This window comes from Crotalus tigris, unplaced genomic scaffold (assembly GCF_016545835.1).
Source record: "Crotalus tigris isolate CLP2741 ecotype Arizona unplaced genomic scaffold, ASM1654583v1 scf7180000023654.2194447, whole genome shotgun sequence".
Taxonomy (NCBI): Eukaryota; Metazoa; Chordata; class Lepidosauria; order Squamata; family Viperidae; genus Crotalus; species Crotalus tigris.
Window position 1 is genome coordinate 1,794,255 of NW_024100101.1, and position 20,131 is coordinate 1,814,385.

The 20,131-nt window shown below is 36.9% G+C and overlaps 1 long non-coding RNA gene across 1 annotated transcript in view; it reads left to right on the plus strand.

Annotated features, from left to right (window-relative positions):
* LOC120297659 overlaps positions 1-19,821 on the plus strand; it is a 43,392-nt gene extending 23,571 nt beyond the window's left edge. The window contains exons 2-3 of the long non-coding RNA XR_005553855.1: positions 11,148-11,264; positions 18,896-19,821. This is a non-coding gene — a long non-coding RNA (uncharacterized LOC120297659). The remainder of the gene's footprint in view (positions 1-11,147; positions 11,265-18,895) is intronic.
* Positions 19,822-20,131: the final 310 nt, after the last annotated feature.

Here is a 20,131-nt window from a genome sequence, read left to right on the forward strand (position 1 = left end):
ACAACAAATCAATAACAAACCAACTCACCAACAAAAAAGTGCAAAGAACTCAAGTTATGTTCCTAATTCATTCACAATTAGGAAAAAAAGAACATAGGAAGGGAATAATACGTTTTCCTTTTCTGCTTAAGAAAACACACTGTAATCTTATAGTCTTGTTTACTCATAGGAAATCCGTATCGAATTGCTCATACAGCTAGCCCTCTGAGTAAAGTGCGCATAAGGTTGTAGTGTAAAGCTCATTAATTGCATTAACATTACACGATTTTTCTCACGGTCTCAAAACTTGCAGTTGAGAAAGTTGGATTTGAATATGTCAAATAGTAGCACAATTCCAAGAACTGAAATTTTTCCGGCTGGCAGATTAAAATCCTGTGAGGCCAGGTTTTGCTATGGTATATTTTTGCATTTCACCATCATCGACACATCCTCTCTGCGTGAATATGTGTGTGTATGTGTATAGAAAAAAAGGGGGGGAGGTGTTTTTCCTCAGCCCCTTTCCCTTAGCCTGTCTAGGAGGCACCTGCAGCTGGGGAAAGTAATGGTTGACAGGGAGTGAGAAGATATGGATGAAGAGAACTTGGCTGTGTGGGTACTTTGCTACCTCATTATCTCATGGATCTCCCTGCTTTTCAAAGGGCCCCATTATTTCCAATCCCCTTCATTTGCCAAAAGTAATTTAAGGACTTATTATTAAGACCATATGGCCCTTGACCTCCTCAACCTCTTTTGGGGGATGGGCCCTGCTGCCTCACTCTGTTCCAACTCCCCCCTCCCTTTTCCTATTCACACTCCTTTCTTAGCATGGGGCCTCTTGCCTCTATGGACAAAGCCACGGAGCAGCCTCCTGCAAACAGAACCTTGGCCCCAATTAGCAGCCTTTCCATAGGGATAGGAATTTTAATTAGTAGACAAGTCAATTATATCAATGGACAGCCGTACTCCTCATTATTTCTCAGTGCTCTGTTTCCAGTCCTCTAAGTGGGACAGTCTTGAGGGACTGAGCCCTCCCAATCACATCTCACCCACAACACAACTTCATATCTACTCTCTCCAATCTGTTTAGGAGGAACAAAAGTGGCCTGAAAGCCCCATTGTTTGTCAGGGAGCACCTCCTTGTTTCCTAGCTTCCTTTCTAATATTAATACCAGTGGAGACACAGCTTCAACTTTCATTTAAGGGGTTTTGTTTTTCCCTCAGTGGGAAAATTTCAGAAGTGAAAATAGCATCCCTTGTCCAAAACTGAGACTTCAAACTTCCATGAGAAAGTTATTCTGCAGGAGGTTGTGTTTGTCTTCCCAAGAATGACTCTGTCCATCTGGTCCAACCCTTTGGGATGGCTGCTGAGGCTTCTACTGTGATGAGAGGCGTATAGAGTTTGTTTCAGAAACAGGTTTTGGAACACACATCCAAAACACATAGGGGTCCTATGGTCCTGACCCTGCTTGCAATTTGCAAAGCTCTAAAACCCATCTTGTTTAAGTGGGCCCTTGTTTTGGCAGCCCTTGTTCACAGGATGCACCGTTATATGGATATTCTGTTATTTATATCCTGTTGACCATACATTGATGTACACTGCCAAGGGTCTATGCAACAAACAATAAATAAGTAAACTCATCCATGAGCAGCAACGCCATGGTTAAGTGATTGGTATTTGCACAATATGCTAAGCCTATGATTGACCACACTGGCTTACACTGTGCCACAGATGAGCCAATCCCATGTTACTTAGCAAGTAAATGAGCCCCTCCAAAAAATGCCACAAGTGTTTGGAAAATGCTACTTGCTCTCTTTCCGTAACCCGAAGATCAACTGCCTGAGTTGCTGTTTCAAAATCGCTACCTACAAATAACAAAGTCAATGCAACATCAAAGGTGATCTTATATCTGATTATCTCCACTTGATGTTATGCTTTTTGGCTCTGTTGTCTGCTTTTGTTGATCTGAGTGGTATGTCCAGGCTATGATTTAAGAAATTGCTTAAAGATGCATCAAAGACTCTAGTAGTCACCATCCCTGGGGGATATTTAACTTCCAATTGATAGTCTCCCATGGCAAATCACAACTTACTTGTGGAGCTTCATTTGAGGATTTAGAACATCTCCCAGCTGGGATGCTCCCACTATGCAATCCAAATTTCATTTAGAGAACATTAGATACAGTAACTCCATCAAAGCAAATCTGACAATCAAAGCAGGAACTTCAAATCGAATTTGTGATAGGCTTCCCATCAAAGCAGAGGACTTTTCTGCTTTTTCTGGTGTTGTTATATAAACTGTATTGAAACTTACTTCTAGGGAAGATCTGGTAGGTTGCTATGCTCCCTAACTCATACTAGATTAGCACTCTGGGGTAATCCAGATCTCAGAATTTATTCAAAGCTAGTTTTATGGAAGATACAGATAAAAGCTGAGTTGTTTACATTAATTCAACTAGCAGATAATAACAATCAATTAGCATCATTTTCTATATTAAAACATCAGTTGTCACACATCCATTGGCAGTATTGCAACATTTACTGAGCCCTCCATTTGGACCAGCCCTCCATTTGGACCATTTTTCAGCCAAACAGAACCTAATATAGATGTTTTTCAACTATCACAATTGAGATCCAAATTTCTGTCACTAAGAGTTTTGCTCCATTTTATAACCTTTCTTGCCACAGTTGTTAAAGTGAATCACTGCAGTTTTTAAGTTAGTAAATAGTTAAGTAAAACTGGTTTCCCCGTTGATTTTGCTTGTCAGAAGGTTGCAAAAGGTGATCACATGACTCTGGAACCCTGCAACCATCATAAATATGAATCAGTTGCTAAGTGGCCAAATTTTGATCACATGACTTAGGGGATGCTCATAATGTGAAAAATGGTCACTTGTGTTAACTTTGTGTTAACTTTCATACCCAAAAACCTCATTAGATCTTAAATTATATAACAAAAATGGTGTTCGGGATATATTTGAATCCCATTGCATTTGTATAGAAAAGTAACTAGTTGTTGGAAATACAGTTAGAATAGTCCTTCTTTAAAACAATTATTTTGCAGTCTCCTGGGAAGATGTAATTACATATCTTTGCAAAGATAAAGTGTTAGGCTCAATGCTGTATGGCACCCACTTACATATTTTTAACCATGCTGCCAAGTTGGACGCTATCCAACCCCCCCAAACTTTAAAGATTTTAAAACCTATAACTCCGATTTCTTATTCAACTCTTCACTTCCTTATCCACCTGGAATTAAGCTGCAGCATCTCAGGTGTCCATCTGAGTCTCTGTCACCTGAGATACTGATTGAAGTAAATGCTTTGAAGGAACCCTTTGCTCTTCTTTTCCAGCATTAGCTGATCTCACTCTTGATATAGCTGTGGTTACCCTTCAGCTATGTATTGAATCTGGGGCTTAACTCTTTGAACACATAGAACCAAAGTTTCTCATATTGAATCAAATTAGGGATCATAGACAGCATCCATTACAGGTCTGTTATCCCCTTCCTCTAACCCAGAGATGTCAAACTGCCGGCCCATGGGCCAGATGCATGAAAACGAAACTGTGCCCACCCCATTGGCAAAATGGCAAAAAAGTTGTGATACGTCACGACATGTCACGTGACTTTGCGAGTTTGACACCCCTGCTCTAAATCATCCCCAGATACTTTTATAACATTTTACATAGGAGATTCTTCTTCTTGGCAAAATGTTGCAATTGGTACCCCTTGGAAAGATGACACTTGAACATGTTCTGATGCAGAAGTAAAATCTGTTTCACATGTACTGCAAGACAATGCATGAAAGACAGTCCTAGTGGACAACCACTTAAACATGAGCCAGGAATGTGCTGCAGCTGCCAAAAAAACCAATGCAGTCCGAGGCTGCATTAACAGAGTAATCAACATCATGTGAAATATTAGTACCACTTTATTATGCCTTGGAAAGACCATACTTGGAATATTGCAACCAGCTTTGGTCTTCATGATATAAAAAAGATGTTGAGACTCTAGAACAGTGGTTCTCAACCTGTGGGTCAGGACCCCATTTGGGGTTGAACAACCATTTCACGGGGGTCGCCAAACAACACAGTCCGCCATTTTCCCCCCCTTTTCCTTAGCTGTGCTACTCCCTTTTATTCTACTGGCTTTTGAAAGCCAATAGAATAGACTCTCTTGAATAGAGTCCAATTCTATTGGCTTTCAAAAGCCAATAGGAATTGTCCAGGCTGTCTCTGCCCTGCTGAGCCTGCCAAAAGCCCCAGTCTGCAAACGGTGTTGCAAGTTGTCTGCAGCGAAGGCGAGCTGTCTGGAAGCTTCCACCCCTCCCTGCTGAGCAGCTATTAAAAATGTAAGTAAAAGAGGGCCAGGGATGGGAGGTGGGAGGCCAGCGGGCGCAAGGAGGGTTGCTGGTGCGCATGGGACCCGGCGGATGCCTTACCTCCCTTGGGCTGGGCCAGCTGGTGGCCCAGCCAGTGGTCGGCCTGCTCTGTGTCTGCTGCTTGCCAGCTACGCCTTGGCCGGCGCAGGGGGCGGCACCACACATGTGCGGCACTCCCGGGCAGGGAAAGTCCTCGACTTATGACCAGTTTAGTCCTCGACTTACGACTGGTTGTTTAGTCCTCAACTTACGACCGGTTGGGGGTTGCAGCATTAAAAAGGTTGAGAACCACTGCTCTAGAAAGAGTGCAGAGAAGAGAACAAAGATGATTAGGGACTGGAGGCTAAAACATATGAAGGACGGTTACAGGAATTGGGTATGGCTAGTTTAATGAAAAAAAGAACTAGGGGAGATATGTTAGTACTGTTCCAATATCTCAGGGGTTGCCACAAAGAAGAGGAGGTCAACCTATTCTCCAAAGCATCTGAAGGCAGGTCAAGAAACAATGGATGCAAACTAATCAAGGAGAGAGAAAAAAACCTAGAACTAAGGGGAAATTTCCTGTTGGTTAGAACAATCAGTGGAATGAGTTGCATCCAGACATTGTGGGTGCTCCAACACTGGAAGTTTTTGAGAAGAGATTAGACAACCATTTGTCTGAAATGGTATAGGATCCCCTGCTTGATTGAACTAGAAGACCACCTTCCAACTCTGTTATTCTGTTATTCTGACAGAACACAAAACACCAATAGTCAAAATCTTTATTGGAATAATTGGAAAGGCATATGTATAGCGCAATTATGCAGTGAATTGAAAACATGATGTTAATTGCACCTACAAATGAGTTATCTAAAGAGACAGATTATGGTTAGATTTTATTCCTAGGAATTCAAAGTTCAGCTATTTCCAAGAAGATTTTTTTAAAAGCTTTGACAAAAAACATGTAAAATTCAACCGGTACTTCCCTTACTACTTCACATTTCTCTCTATAAGCTCCATTTCATTTTAGTTTTACATGATTGTTTGATATGTGTTTTTTATCTTTTATTTTAAAAAAATGGTCATGGACCCTTCATAAATAAGTACATATTGTATATCCATTTGACTTTGACACAAAGTATAATGTTTTTGGACACATGCATTCTCTTAAACCCTATACCTACTATATGGAAATTGATAACTGGACAGTAGAAATGGTTTCTCCAGGCACTTACTATGACTAAGAGATTAGTTCTTCAAAAAATTGGAAAGGCATATGTATGGCCCAATTATGCATGGAAAACATGATGTTAATTGCACCTACAAATGAGTTATCTAAAGACACAGATTATGAATGGATAATTACAATGAAGTATAGTTATCTTTCACTGAACTCTTTAAAAATATTTCATATATATATATATACATATTTATATATGTATGAGAAGCACTCATATAAACATTTCTCCATGTTATTGCATTTTCAGCTATTTTTATGCATTTTCCTCTTTTTTTCCTCTTCTTAAACAAAGCAATAAAAGCATGAAAAATGAAAGAGCAATCTGCTCCGTTTGCCTTGATCATTGTAGCATCAAAGCATCAACAGTGCAATAAAAATAAAAAAAGAAAGGACCTGTGCTAGTTAGTACCAGAAGAGAGAATGTAAGAAGAGGGTTGAAAGACATACATGTATGAAAACATCTGGGAAAGCAAAGGAAAAGAATGGGGAAGAGGAGAAAGGAACAATCCCTAAAAATAAAAGGCAGGCATTGGTACACCAGTCAACATACAGGCTAGGCAGGGAGACTATACAAATGGGAGGGGCAAGTAGCAGGAATTGACCAATGAGGGACTCTGGTATCCATAGTCCAATGAAATCTGGAGAGATGGGAGTTTAAATGATGAGAGTTAATCAGTTTAGAAGGACATCTTTGGTGCATAACAAACATTTTGATGTGAAACGTTCTTTTTCAATGTTACAGTCAATTTTGAGTGAAAAAGCTGGGCACTTTTATGTTTGCCATCCTAAATTATAACTAACATTGATAAACTTTCTAAGCTATTTAAATAATTGAATACTAATCATTTTTAAACATATTTTACAAACATCAGTGTATGGAAACAACATGATATACTAAGATTTATAGTACAGCAATATAATTTTTTAAAATGATGACAGCTGCACATTTCTTTAAATGCACCTCAAGACTTACCATATTTTAATTTTTTTTAATCTCTTCTTTTCTCTTTCCCAACATTTTAACTACAGCAGCTTTCCTAATCTATTCTCACCTTACCTTTAAAGGATATTCTTGTGGAAAACAAAAGGACTTTTACGAATTCCAAAGGGTGTAACAGAGACGTTTATTTGCGCAAGGTTCAGAAGCCGGTTAACAACAGCAAATTCTGAACCAAGGGGGTGGGTTCAAACTACAATTTTATAGCTCTCCTTTTCTCAGGAACAAAGAAGCTCACATGGAATCTACATTGTATATCATTCGGTTAGTTTCTCACAGGCATACAATGAAGAGAGTTTTACTTTATATAATGTTTCTCAATGTGCATTAGGTCAATCACGTATTGTTAACACAGCTTTTGCTAACACAGCTTTCGTCCAGGAATTATGCAGACACATCATTTTACTTGAATAATGATTTTTCATCATCATTATTATTATTCTACTTTATTCTTCATTTTATTCTATGTTATTCTACTTTATTCCACTTCAATATACCATTACTTTTATCCCAACTGGTCAGGATTTTCTGCAGAGTGTGGTCAAAAAAGTTAATTTAGCAACCACAATGAAGTCATTGAATTTTGACCTGTATTTATATGCACATAAAAAACACAGCTTTAATCAACCCATTCATAGCTGCCCTCTTGACTTTTTTGAACATATCCTGCATTTTGCCAAAAAAAAAATTTTTTTTTTTTTTAAAAAGAAAGCTTCAGGTGTTTAGGTGTTTCCCTGTCATAGCCTGGGAGCAAAATTTCTTTTCTTCTTTTTAAATCAAATCTTACATTTGGAAACAGGAGAGATTAAATGGTTACACTCCAACTCTTTTGAGTTCAGTAGAACCATTCTCTCTTTGATCCTCAAATCTCCGATCTGAACGGAATCAGGAATGGTTCTCTCTGTAGTATTTGGAAATTAGAAAATAGATGTTGCTGCCATAGTAATTGTTTCTAAGGAAAGGAAATTCAATATGATCGAAAATGACAAGTAAGAAAAGATGCGGCTGCTGATCATAAAATACAATTTGGATTGGTGCAAAAAAGGGATTGGTGGATAGAATGTCTGTATAAAACTTCTAATTGACCAAAGAGAAAAACCCACAGATTAAAATGCTGATGAGGAAGAAGATAACCTAACTGATTATGGTTCTGACTTTAAATCATTAGGAGCCAGAATTAAGGTTTTAAGGTCAGGCTTGAGAGGAAGATAACAAGCAGCTAATATTAGTGCACCTGGCCCGATTGTTAAAATTATTCTTAAAAAAAAAAAAAAACTTGGGGAAATGTTCTGGATTGGGATTGTTATGTGTAGGCTTTTCGCATTTCATTTAATGCTTATTTCTGAATCTTTCCCCTTGTCTCTCAGGAGCGGTTATCCATTTAAAAACAAAATCCATTAGTGTCACTGGATGTTTACTTAGTTAATGGATATTAAAGAAATAATGGACAGTCATATATTGACAATTTGCCATTTGCCATTAAGAAAAGCTGGGATGATTGTGTTATTGACCAAACCAGGAAAACAACAACCCAGCATCCTACTGCCCATTGTTGTTTTTTTCTAGTACAAGTATAAATATTTACATTGTCTCCAACATGACAGCTATGGTAAAAGTGACAAAGTAAGACCAGACTGACTCAGAATCTATACATTTCTTGGTTCTGAGAGGTTATTAAAATGAAGGTGGGCTTTCTCTGTGATGGCGCCCACGTCTTGGAACCAGCTCCCGCCCAGAGATTAGGACCGCTCCCACCCTGTTGGTTTTCCGCAAGCTGCTTAAGACCTGGCTTTTCCGGCAGGCCTGGGGTTTATAAAATCTGACCCCTGGATGAATGTTATTGTATTGTTTGTTTTGTTAAGTTATGTTGTGTTTTTATTGTTAGCCGCCCAGAGTCCTGCGGGAATGGGGCGGTCTATAAATTTTAATAAACAAAATAAATAAATAAATAACAGATAATTTTTCCAATTTATGTGGAGGACCGAAGTGCTGTCCTCCCCAATATGTATTTTCCAAATTCCAATGGATGGAAACTAATCAAAGGAGAGAAGCAACCTAGAACTAAGGAGAAATTTCCTGACAACAAGAACAATTAAACAGTGGAATGCCTTGCCTCCAGAAGTTGTGGGTGCAAGTTTTTTGAGAAGAGATTGGACAACCATTTGTCTGAAATGGTAGGGTTTCCTGCCTGAGCAGGGGGTTGGACTAGAAGACCTCCAAGGTCCCTTCCAACTCTGTTATTCTGTCATTCTGTTATATCTCGCACCAGTTTCTTTCATCCAGTTTCCCAATTTTTCATCAAGCAGTTATTGCACTCTGTTTTTAAAATTCTACTCAAGTTCAAAAATATTCTGTCACACCATGGAAGAAACAGTCAAATTCCACTTGGTAAGCTTAGAATTTTTCCATTATACTATGGATCTGTCCACAGTGATTATTGGAGACTATCTACAATATAAATCTTAGCGCAGAGATTCTATCTTCCCCATCACAACTCAATTCAAGAATCAAAAGTGACTATAGTGTCACTGCAATTTGGGGTCACTGATACTGTAGGAAGAGAAAAAATAGTAATGCTATCACTGTCCCATCCTAAATGAGTTTCCTATTTATCTTTCTCTATTTCTGAAAGTATGAGCTGGCACCTGATCCCCAACCATATCAAAGGGGACATAAAACATCATTGAAATGTATTGATCTTTGGGTATTATTGACTGAATGCATCTTATGTGAGCTCATTATCTATAGCATACTCTTTCATCAGAAAGACTAGGGGGTATTTATTTATTTATCTTATCCAAATGAGGTTGTCATAATGATTTTCACTTTTCAGGCTTCATAGTATTGGAATTGCCTCATTTAGAAATGTGCTACTGTAGCAAAGTCTGGCGACTAATGGATGCTGGACAGCATATAAATAAACATAACAAAGTTCTCCCATTTGTATCAGTTCATTTAGTCTGGCAAGGTCACTTGAAATTGGCCCATTTTTCCCCCTTCACCAGAAGGCTTCACTTTCTGTGTTCCCTTTTATGAAGCATGCCATATTCTTAGTGGATCAGTGTAATCTTCCTTTAATTATAATAGTCAAAGGCGATGATCAGATCAGGACAATTATTTCTACGTGCTTTTTTTCCACTGCCAAATAAAAACAAGGATAGTGGGGTGCCTCTATCTCAAACATGAAAAAGAGGATGGATGGAATGGAATGGAATCCATTTTTCCGCTTTCTGACCCCATTGTACTTTATTGCCCTAATTTCTCTCTTCTGGGTTACAGCTCTGCTTTTTATATGAACATGACAGTTATGTTGATAAAGCTTCTCCATCAGTTCTACTTTGGTCCTGGGACCCTTAAACCATTTATTTCCAAGTGTGATCACAGCATTCTTGGAGTATTTGATGAAGGATTGTTTGGAGATGCAGTGGGAGGTATCTGAGAAAAACCCAGAAGTAACAATCACTCGTCTACTCCATTTTCCATTGTTTGCTTATATGTCAAGGCATGACATCTGAAGTCAGAACTGAAGAGGCTTCTTGGATGAGAAGTGAAATGACTTCAAGGAAAAACAAGAAAGTCCATTTGCTTTTTGAAAAAGCACATTTGAGACAACCATGACCTGGATGATTGAGAATCTCCATAGACATTTAGAAACCAGGAAAGTTTCCTTTTCAGCTTCCTAATTATAGGAACAGCGATGCATAGAGAGGATAAGACGGTGGATAATTAAATGCAAAGAATCCCAAGCCTTCTTTAGATATGATTAAGGAATATGTGAGAGGACTTTAGTTGAGTAGAAGATGGAGCCATACACAATGCATTCAACTCATAGATTTATGCACCCTTCCCATCTGCATCTTTCTGTGTTGGGTGAGATTTAGCTTCAGGGGGTTTAGAATCATGAGGCTAGTGGCACATGTCCTCAGAATCTCTCCAAAAAGCGAAAAGGATTTAAAGAGAGATACTCATCCAGAGATAATAAAGATACAGTAGAATAGGGGTCTTCAAACTTGGCCCTTTTATGACTTGTGGACTTCAACTCCCAGAATTCCTCAGCCAGGCACACTGGCTGAGGAATTCTGGGAGTTGAAGTCCACAAGTCATAAAAGGGCCAAGTTTGAAGACCCCTGCAGTAGAACAATGGGAATCAATACTCCCTTTCTCTTTTTCATCTTGGTGGCATACAACCCCTTATTGTGCCAAATGCATTGGCTATCAAGCATTTTATGTAACGATGCACTGTAAGTACACTTTTCTACTCTGACACTGATAAGTAAGAGCTGGATGTAGTCATTTTCATAGAATGTTCTCACACATTGGGACCATTCTTGATGACTGATATGTCTGTCTTATTATACCACCTGTTAGAACTTAAGAAACATTAAGGGAATTAAGGCCGAACAAACAAGGGGGTGGTCAAGCAATTGAGGCTGGAACAAATAGTTGGTGGGCTAAATTCAGCTCAGAATATTTAAATCTTATTTTATACAACTATTTGAAAATTATTAACCTTCGCTCCCTCACTCTCTTTCGCTGTCTTTGTCTTTTTTTTTTCTTGTCCACACTTCATCAGATGTTTTCCACGTTAAGACCAGAATCACGTTTTCTCAACTTTGGACCTGTCAGGACCATTTACGCCAGACATTCAGTGAAATGTCTAGCAGTTTCTGGCTGCAAGGATAAGATTCAGGTAGGATATTAAGAATTTGTTACATAATATACCGCTGATACCTCAACTTTGGCTTGGGAAATCACAAAGAACACAGGTCTTGTGTTAATGAAAAATACATTTCTATTGACAATTTCTCATGATGCCATCTTCATCCATCCCCAAAACATCCAGAAATGTGTGCTGAATATTTTCTTTTTTGGCAAACCTGTTTAGTTGGCCCCGTTCTCTTTTTTTTATTAATTTTTTTTTATTTTTTAAAACATACAATCATTTATAAAAATACAATAAAATTTTAAAGTAGAACCCACCCTTACCCTCCCTCCCACCCCCAACCCCCCTCCCTTCACTTCCCAGAGCAGAATACAGGGTTAATAATAAGAAAAAAATATAATAATTAAGAAAAAAGAAAAAAAGAAAAAAAAGAGAAGAAAAAAAATATCATAATTAACCTTTAACTCCATAACCTATAAAACAATTCTCTATAATATTTAATATTCACTCATAAAATAAATGAAACTTTTTAATTCCATACTTTTTCTGAATATAATCTATCCACCTTCCCCATACAGTAATATATCTTTTTTGTGTATGATCCTTTAAATAAGCAGAAATTTTTGCCATTTCTGCAAAAGTAGATACTTTAAATATCCATTCTTCTAAAGTAGGCAAGGAATCTTTCTTCCAATATAAACCTACTAGTAACCTTGCTGCAGTTAATAAATTCAACATCAAAGTAGTTTCTTTTTCATTTAAGTCAACAAAAATACCAAGTAAAAATAGTTGAGGAGTAAACTTTATCTTTTTTCTAAAAATCTTTTGAATGTTCCACCAAATCATAATCCAAAAAGCCTTTACTTTTTTACAATTCCACCAAATATGAAAGTATGTCGCATCATTATTGCCACATCTCCAACATTTGGGCTGTATATTGGAATACATACAAGATAATTTTTTAGGATCTAAATGCCATCTATAAAACATTTTATAAAAATTTTCTCTCAAATTTTGAGCTTGTGTAAATTTAACATTTCTTATCCAAATTGTCTCCCATAAATCCAATGAAATCGGCTCCTGTATATTCTGAGCCCATTTAATCATACAGTCTTTAACCAATTCTGTTTCCGAATCTAACTCTAATAAAACATTGTATATTCTTTTTATATGAGCCGGACTTTGGTTTTTAATCTGAATGACCAATTGTCTATCTTCTAGTGTTATTCCCTCTTTCTTGTCTACAGTCCATCTATCCATTATTTGTAAATATTGAAACCATGACTGTAGAATATTTTGTTGCCTTAATACGTCTAGGGATTTCAAATGCCAATTCGAACCAGAGCAAATTAACAATTCTTTATACGAGATTTTGTCAAAATTTGTCACCTTAGAAGTTCCCTCAATTGCATGTCTGGGAATCCCCCAGATAGGTATTTTATAATTTAATCTATAATAATACTTCTTCCAAACACGAAGTAAGGCATTCCTCAAAATATGTGATTTAAAAGTCCGATCAACTTTCTTATTAAAAATTAAATATGCATGCCAACCATATATTAAATCCCAACCTTCCAAAAAAAGAATATCCATATTTGTTAAATTAAGCCAATCACTTAACCAAGTTAGGGCGGCTGCATCATAATATAATTTCAAATTAGGTGCCTTAAGTCCCCCTCTTTCTCGAGCATCCTGTAATATCTTAAATTTAACCCTTGGTTTCTTCCCGGCCCATATAAAATTATTGATACCCTTTTGCCATTCCTCCAAATTTGCCTCTTTTTTAAGAATAGGTATCATCTGAAACAAAAAAAGAAACTTTGGTAAACATTCATTTTTACAGCTGAAATTCTCCCCAACAATGACAATTGCAATTTTTTCCAATCTCTTAAATCCTTTTGGACTTTTGCCCATAGTGGTTCATAATTGTTCTTATACAATTTTCCATTTGAAGCAGTTGGATATACACCCAAATATTTAACCTTTTTTACCATCTGAAAACCTGTGGCTTTAATCAAACTTTCCCTATCTTTAACTGACATATTCTTAGATAATATCTTAGTCTTATAATTATTAACTTTAAAACCAGAAACATTCCCATACTGTGTTATAAGTTCTAATAAACCATCAATCGCCTGATTCGGCTGTTCCAAAATTAAAACCAAATCATCCGCAAATGCCCGCAATTTATACTCATTCTTCCTTATCTTTACACCCTTAATTAACTTTGATTCCCGAATCTGAATCAATAAAATTTCCAATGTTAAAACAAATAACAATGGGGATAATGGACATCCTTGTCTTGTCCCTTTTTGAATATTAAAATTCTCAGTCAATCCCCCATTTACAACAATTTGTGCAGATTGCTGCTGATATATAGCTTTAAGTGCATGTAAAAAATTATCCCCAAAATTCATTTTCTCTACCAAAGAAAATAAAAATTGCCAGTCCAATTGATCAAAAGCTTTTTCAGCATCCAAAAAAATAAAAGCCACAGGAATCTGATTATTCTTATCCAAGTACTCAAAGTTGGCCCCGTTGTCTAACAATGCACCTTTTAAAAAAAAATGCTCTGCCTTCTTTTTCAAAATAAATAAATAAAATTCATTATTTTCCCATTCATTTTCCATTTAAGCTTTCTTTAGCAATCCATAGAAAAAAAATAACATGCCATCCACTGGTCCAACAGGAGCTGAAATTACAACTCAAATTACAATTCGCACTTGAATTGCAAGTGTAACAAAATTCGAAAACGGTATTTTCCAGTAATGAGTGCGTTCAAGGCAATCACCATGTGTTTGTAGCTTAGCTGAGAAGGAAAAAGGAAGACAAAGCTATTGCATAACATATTCATTGTGAAATATTTGCTGTTTCTGTCAGCCAACATGAATTTGGCTGGCATATAAAATGTCTTCCATCATTTAAAGTGTCTGTTGGTGAAATTCAGCAAAGGCTGAAGATGATAATTCAAAATGGCAGTGTGTATTGTGTAATGGCTTTTGTTAGGATAATTTAATTGTAAGTCACAATCTTACAACACATCCAATTTCATAAACCATTATAACCATAATTTCTCTAATACAAAAAAAAATCAGAAGAGAAATCCTTTGATAAAGTGAACTACAACTCACAAAAGTTTATGCTTTTTAATAAAATGTGTTAGTCAGGAAAAGGATTGGGTTTTTTTCCCCCCTATCATATGCTAACACGATTCTCCTCCTACAGTTATTCTCCCTCTCTTTCTTGTTTGGAAGTAAGAAAGTAAAATAATTCTTCCAGAAATTCTATGGGACTATATCACCTTGATGCTGTCTGCAATTCTCCCATCCAAGCTTTAAGGGAGGCAATTCTGCAAGTTCTAACAGTGTCAGCTAGGTACAGCCACTTTCTACCAAAAGAAATCAGAAGGTTTGTATCTGAGAGATATCTATATACTACTAAAACTCTGGGTGAAAAGGTCCATCAAAGGGCAAATATTTTTGAACTAAAGTACTTCAAATGGACTAACTTATAGAATGTGTCCAAAATCTGGGACCCCCCGAGGCAATGAAATTTCGGAAAGTTGTAGTTGCTTCAGTGCTACAGGCTGCTGCTACTCCACTATTGGGATGCTACTGCAGTCATGTGATCATTTTTTTTAAAAAAAATTAAATTTATACATTTTATTAAATACAAAATTAAAAACATTGAACGTACTGTATCATCCTTGACATATATCTTTGTCATTCCATACTGTACATACAAGAATAAATATTATATATTGATATGCAGCTATACATTTCTAATATTCTTCCTCTACTTATATCCCTTCTATTGACTTCCTTCTTTTTTCCCTCCATTTGTAAAATTTATTCCAAATTAAGTAGTATTCTGTTTCCTCCTGGTTTTTTCTTTAGTCATCTTATCCAATTCTGCGCAATACAAAATTTTTCTTATTAGCGCATCTCTGCTAGGCACTTCAGTTGCTTTCCAATTTTGGGCAAACAAAATTCTTGCCGCCGTTATCACGTGTATGATACCTTTGTTTCTAATATTCCTAGTAGTAGCATCTCTGGTTTATATTGGATTTTTTGACCTGTCATTTCTGTTGTGTGATCATCATTTTCAATGTTCCATAAGAGTTTCCAATCTTTGCTCCCCTCTCCACCCAGCAGCAGGCATTTATCTCCCTGTTGGCAGGGAAGGGAAGAGAAGGGAAGGGAAGTTTCTGATGCTCCCTGCAAGATTCCCACAAGGAAACTCAATGGGGAAACCAGCAGGAAATAGGAAATTGCTGGAACTTGAATAAAGCTGTGGTGGTGCAATGGTTAGAATTCAGTATTGCAGGTTAATTCTACCAGCAGTTTGATTCTCACTGGCTCAAGGTTGACTCAGCCTTCCATCCTTCTGAGGTTGGTAAATTGAGGAACCAGATTGTTGGGGGCAAATATCCGGACTCTGTAAACTGTTTAGAGAGGGCTGTAAAACACTGTGAAGCAGTATAAAAGTCCAAGTGCTATTGCTAGTGTTCCCACTGCTTTTTTGCCCACCCATGGTCATTCAGTTTCTCTGTTTAGGTAAAAAAATATATCTCTGAAATGATGACCAATGGGCATGGGTTGTCTAGTGCATTTTAAAAGCCTTCATCAGAGAAATTTCTCTAGCAAAAAATAAAGGCTGTTTGCTCTTTAAAAAATAGATAACATTTATGTAAACTATAGGGCACTGCATAGAAAACCCTTCTTCTTAGAGATACTGTATGTTTGAACTGGAATACTGCCTTAGTGGCAAAGACAACAAAGAACCCATATTTTTAGCAATTCAGCTGAGTAGGCAGCACTGAAATAGCTCTGATAATATTGTAGCCTTCAGAGGACTTCAACTTGTGATTTGCAGCAGAATGAAATAGGTAGAAGGCCTCCATTTGGTCTTAGGGATAATGCTAAAGGTGGATGAATGAAATGCAATGGGCTTTTCCTTTAACTGCCTGGAATTATGGTGCCAAGAAAAATGCCTTCAATTTCCAGCCAGGTGCCTGGATGAAAAGGGACGGGATAGAATAGAGTGGGAAATAACTTTCCCCCATCTGACGCTTTCTAGTTATGTTGGAGACCAAGCTGCTGGAAATTATAATCAAGTTGGAGACACTATTCTAAAGGACCAAATAGTTTTGTTTTGTTTACTGGCACACACTATTCCTTACCATTTTGTTTTTGTTTTCAAGGCAAATAATCTGTATTACAATAAGAACTACTTCCCTTATCCATGAAGACAAACACCTCTGACATTGTGGTTTTTGGTTTTTTTTTTTTGTTTTTTTTTTTTGGTGTGTGTGTGCATTTCTCTTAGTTGTACACAGAAAACTTTAAGCCAGCATGAGAGTTCTTAGTGGGTTGCACAGAACTTATGTTTTTTGCCTCTTATGTTCTCAACCTATGACTCCAATTCATCCTCTCACTCATGAGAACTCGGTCTCTTTATTCTTATAAACAAATGAATATTATGTTCATAAAACTTGCACAACAGAAATATGAAAATAGTGCCACTATTGATATTTTTCTATATTTTCTATCATGAAAGCATGATTTGTACATTGCATTCAAAAAGGTGAGGCAAGGACAACTACACAGAATCCCTATCTCTGAAAAGCCCATGAACTCTTCCTTAATAAGTAGCTATGGGAACAATGTCATGAAAAGAGGAGTTAGTTGCAAGAATGATCTTGATTTGCAGTGTGAGTGGCTCATTCTTAACATTTTTCTTCTGATGACTCCAGAGATGGTGAAGATATTAGCAAATGGACAGCAACCCAGTTGTAAAATCAAGTCGGTGGTAGGAATGAGGAGTTTCATGTAGTTTACATCTAAATATGCACCTACCAAACTTCATATTTTCACACCTATATACAAACCAAAGTTCAATTATTTTTTATGTCATCTTTCTCTGAATTTCTCAATGGAGGTTGCAATTTTTAAAAAGTACAGAATTAGGGAAAGGCCCATTTGAAAATTCTTATTTTAGTAATAATGTACAGAAAAGTAGCAGTGTGTTAGGGGAGAAATGGGCAATTTCTGAAGAATCACAGTGTAACTTAACCTTCTTACTTTGTGGATGGTATTGGGAGAAGGGTCATACAATAACGCAGTACATGTTGCAGTGTTTATAAAAAAAGGGCAGGGCCTCATTTGCATGGCTATAGTTGCCATCTTGACTTTTTTTAATCCTGTCCTGTGGAAACTTCTAGCTTGAAGTATATATTTCTTTCATATGTTCATCTGGGAAAGAGTCTTATAATCTGTGAAGAGAGGTTGTGCAAATGTGAATGTAATCACTGTCACCCTGTGTCAAATTGCCACATTCATTTCTGAAGGCCCCTTTATGCAAAGATGATAAAATCAAAATGTTCCCTTTGGATCCTAGTTTAGAATATTTGGCAGGCAAAAGGCAGAACCCAAGTTCATTTTCCACAATGTTGGAGGTCTCTTCACTGAGCAACAGAAATAATGTAGAGGAGTGCTTTTTTATTCTATTTTTAATAATAAAAATTTATTAAAGGCTGTTTTGTGCAATCTGATGAGATATAATTTGCATTTAAGGTCTGTGGGTTTTTTTTTAAAAAAAAAAACAAGTTGATTGTATATACATGCAAAGAAGTTTAACCAAATTTAAGCAAGAATAGTTCCCATACTCTCAATACATCAGTCAGCATTGCAAAAAATAAAATATAAAATCAAATCAAATCAAATCAGTTTGGCTTCCAAAGAAGTCTATATGTATATAAAGATTGCAGATGCATAAAAAGTCAAAACCTAATAATTCTTTTAAATATCTGTCTGTCTATCTAATCATCTAACATCTATCTATATCAGGGGTGTCAAACTTGCAATGTCACGTAACATGTCACGACGTATCGCAACTTTTTTTCCATTGTCAGCAATGGAATGCGTGCAGTTCACTATGATGCATCTGGCCCTAGGGCCACCTGTTTGACACCCCTGATATATATCCTCTATCTATCATCACTCTCTCTCTCTCTCTCATCTATCTATTTATCTATCTTTTTATCATCTATCTTCTGTCTTCTCTCTTTTTTCAACTTTTTAGTATTTTCCTTTTTGGTTAAATTTGTATTGTTCATTTATATTTCTTCATTTCATTAACATGAAATACACATACCCCAAGAACAATATAATAGTAATGTTAATATTAAGTAATTTAGCTTAAAGAATAAAACCTTTATTATATAACAATACTTTGTTGCAAATCACAGGGTGGTTTTTTTTCTGATTTTAACTTTAAATGAAAAAGCCAGCTAATTTTAATGCTAGTAGTATTGATATCTTAAATTGTAGATATCAATTACATATATTGTAAATGGTAGATCTACTTTTCTGCTTCTTGTTTTTCTTTTGTTTCCAATGCTTCATGTTGGAACTAAGACCTGGATGACTAAGAATCTCCACAGACATTAAGCCCATATATATGGTACACTACTAAAATCAGTTCTTTGAGATTCACAGAAGTGGATCCCTTTCTCATGTATGATAACAAGTTAATTTCCCATAGTTACTAATGTGTTCTAGAAATATCCTTTTTCCTCTCACATCCCTATTACACAGTGTCAGATCCCCAAAGAAATGCATTGTTTCCCTCCTTACAGTGTACTTGCTTTTGTACAGTGTACTGTGCTTTTGAGGCCTGCCATTCTGTTGGAAGGGGAGATACTTTGGAGATGCTTTGCATTGTCTTGCCACTATGGAGACAAGGAGAAGGATGCATCACCCTTATCTAGGAGACTCTTGAAGCCAGAAGGTAATGAAAGTGGGAGAGACCTTGAAGAGTGTGCCAATGGAACCAGTTACCAAAACACTATGCCACCTGTGGATTGGCTGAAATTCAAACAAACACTGGGACCCTGGTGGGGGGGGAGTAATGACATTGCTTTTAATATACTGATTGCATGGGTTTTTCCTCAGATCTCACCTTGTTTTCCCTGCTATCGCTAGCCCCTAATAAAAGTTCCTTTTGAGACAATGCCCATTTCAAGAGTTCTGCTTTCTTGGGAGGCTTAAATGAGGTAGGTCCTTACACACAGCTTGCACTTTCTTCCTTTATACATGAGCTAGCCTACTAACCAGTTGCAAGACACATGAAATCTGTTGGGCTCTGTCACCCATTATCTTGAAGAAAACTCAGGTGCCTGGCAGTGAACAGAGAGAACAGAAGTAGGTGAGGACATTTAATTTCTTGCCCCTGTCATTTTCTGCTGAATCAAGGATGAGTGGAGAACACTTCAGTTCACCAGCAAGGAAAAGCCCTTTGTTTATATCTTAAGACATTGTTTAGTTTCTGTGCTTTCCTTGGAAAGCAATATTGATTAGAGCCAGTAATTGTCTTCTAATTGGCTGGAGATGCTTGTCTACTTCAGATAATTAAACTGAAGAAGAAAAAGGGGAAAGAAATGGGAGAGAAGAAAAAGGACTCTTCTTAAACTCATTAACTGTGATGATCAATAGCAGAGAGAAGATCTGTACCTAAGACAGATGAGCAAAGGAGAGCTCGCTCAAAATGGATAGAGGATTCCAACAGAGAGTTTCAAACTTTTTTCAGGTGACAGAACTTCCTAGTTTTTTTAAAAAGAACAGAATCCCTGATCAAAAGTGGTAGAAAATTAACTGTATCTTCCCCCCCCCCTTAATCTCTCATGGAACCCATCAAGTTATAGCAGAACTTTAGGGTTCTGCAGAACACAGTTTGAAAAACCCTGGATTAAAAAAAACATGAATGGCAGAATTATCCTTTGCTACCCTTAATTCAGAAATAGAGCAGGGCAGCCTTAAGATTATAAAACTGATATAGAAGGAAATCTCCTTGTCCCCAATCCTTGACAGTATATGTGTTTGTTGCTCTCTGTA